Here is a 2,821-nt window from a genome sequence, read left to right as displayed (position 1 = left end):
ATCTATCTATCTATCTATCTATCTATCTATCTATCTATCTATCTATCATTGGCTAAAACAGTTTCCTTCCTCAAATGATCATTATTCTGTTGCCTTAGAATCAAATAAATATAATGCTATGATTGCTTTTATTTCCTTTGACCTGCAGGTTAATGGTATTTCTTTCTTTCCTTTATTATCTGATGTTCTTCCACTCATTCCACAGCTGTTTGGTGTATATATATATATATATATATATATATATATATATAATATATATAATATATATTGTATATTTCGTGGATGTGGACCCACCTAGGTGAGTTTTTACACCGTGGGCAGGTCGCCACGGCCCACGCAAACCCGGGAACCAGGTGAAAGTGCTTATCCGCCGGCCAGTGCTGGGTCACGTCCGCCTTTCTGAAGGTGACCACCTCAAAACCGGTGTCCGTGCGGGTTCTCCAGCAGCTGGACGGTCACCCTGCGCCCCGCCCAACCAGCGTGGCGTTTGCGGCTGGACAGCGCGAGGCGGCTGGGCACGAGCCGGATGTCTGTCCCGAAGGCGAGCTCGTGTCCGCACGCCCGGCACAGTATGAGGGTGTCGGTGCTGGTGCCGGTGTCCCCCGGGCCCCGGTACACGCCTCCGCCGGCCGGTAATACGGCGGAGGGAAAGGATGAACACAATGGAAAAGTAGTGCACGAGCAGGAGCCACTGCGTCCACACCGAGCATCTCATACTGTTTCACATGGACTGAAGCTAACAACCACTTAGCAAAACTGTTAGCACTGTTAGCCGCGCGGTTTGGAGTCTTCTGTCTGTTCAAACGTGCATTTCACCAGCTCGGATGGGTTCACACTTTGACGCAGATGAAAATGGTGATTAGTGGACTGAGATTTAAGCAGATATGAAATAGGAACCCGATCGGCTGTTGAGCTAAGCTAACACGGAAGTGCTAGCAAAGAAACCGGAAGTACAGTCATACCAAACATTTCCTCTAAAAGAGAATTTTTTTATTTTTATTTTTTATTTTTTTGTATTACAAACAAAATTAGAATTTTACATTTCAAAATTTTACATAACATATATCCATCCAACGCTAGTTTGTGTCGATTTTATGATGTGGAAGAAATATGCAACTTTTGTCAATCTGAATCTGAAACTACACTACACTTATTTTTTATGTGAACATTCTTCTAACTTTTGGTCCAAAATGGAAAATTATATCATAACTAAAAGTAACAATAAATAAATCTAACATCCCAAATGTAATTACTTATTTAAACATGATACTAACAATCTAGAATTTATTGTAAATTTGTTCATATTATTTTGGAAAATTTCATATACATAAAAACAAAAACACTCCTAAATTTTAAAATCTTCCAATTAGAATTTGGAAATTATATTAAATCTTTAGAACTAATTTATAATAATAATTTAAAAAAAAAAAAAAAAAACACTTACACCTTGGCTATTTATAAACATTTTTTTAATATTGACTGAACTCTCTGTTGCATATTATTTATTTACATTTGTCAGAATTATTATTTTTTATTTATTTTTATATTTTATTTATTTATTTATTTTACTATTATTTTCTATATATTATGCTTTGTTTTTGTTTGTTTGTTTTTTTTTTAAACTAGGCATTATTGTCTTAAACTCATATGTTCAAGTGCTTTTCCCTTTTGACATCTTGTTGTTGTTTAAAAATGTTGTACTGTATACTCAAACTGTTGTTAATAAAAGTTGGAAAAAAAAGAACTTTTTTTTTATTGGCACAAAGGAAATTTACAGAACGAGAATGGATAAACATTACAAAGAGAAATATAGGAATACATTTGAGACATGGTGGAATGATTAAACACAACTATTCCAACTATCAGAAACAAAAAACAAACAAACACAAAAAATAATTTTTAGACATTTGAGGTGTAATGAAAATATTGAAGCAGAAAGAAAAATAAATAACTAAATCAGACTGGACAACAGAGCACAAAGGACTAGGCAAGATATAATTAAAACAGCAAGGATTTAGATAAACTAAAATAAAGTTTTTCTGGCCTTTTTTTTTTTTTTTTTTTTTTTTTTTTTTACATATTTTCAATGTACTTAAGAGATTTGTAATACTTAATAAAATCATATAAAAAACAAGTTAAAGGAGGGGTTCGTATTTTTCCATTTACAAGAATGAATATGATATTTACCCAAAATAATAATAAGGTTAACTATATCTTTGACATTAACTTCTAATAAATCCATAAAATAAATAAGATCACATAAAGAAAAAGATGGAATATTTTCAATTTTTAAGGACAACCAATTGTGAATATCAGCCCAAAAAGAAATGCTCTTTGAACAATTAAAAAACAAATGATCAATGGTTTCGGCTTCAGATGAACAGAAAACACAGGGATCCACAAATTAATCTAAAAGAGAACACTAACGGTCATTTAGCACAGCAGCGTCCAATCATGATTGTTTTAAAAGCACTTTTTTCCAATTATTTAGACAATTTAAAGAACATTATAAACACTCAATCAAATACAATTTTTAAAAAAAACCATGTCAAGTATACCATCCTATTTAATTCATGTAATTTCTATTTTATACCTCAAGCTTTTTTATTTTATTTTATTTTATTTTTATGTATTTATGTATTTATTTATTTATTTATTTATTTATTTATTTATTTATTTATTTATTTTAGCTACATCTGTTTCTATATTGGAAATGTAAAATATATTGTAAAATGGGACTTTTTAAATCCTACTTTGATGTATACTGTTATGTACTGTTCAATTGTTCATTGTTCAATAATAATAATAATAGAAAAAAGAA

Source organism: Sphaeramia orbicularis, chromosome 9 (assembly GCF_902148855.1).
Source record: "Sphaeramia orbicularis chromosome 9, fSphaOr1.1, whole genome shotgun sequence".
Taxonomy (NCBI): Eukaryota; Metazoa; Chordata; class Actinopteri; order Kurtiformes; family Apogonidae; genus Sphaeramia; species Sphaeramia orbicularis.
The sequence above is the reverse complement of the archived record's forward strand: the minus strand, read 5'-3'. Positions refer to the sequence as shown.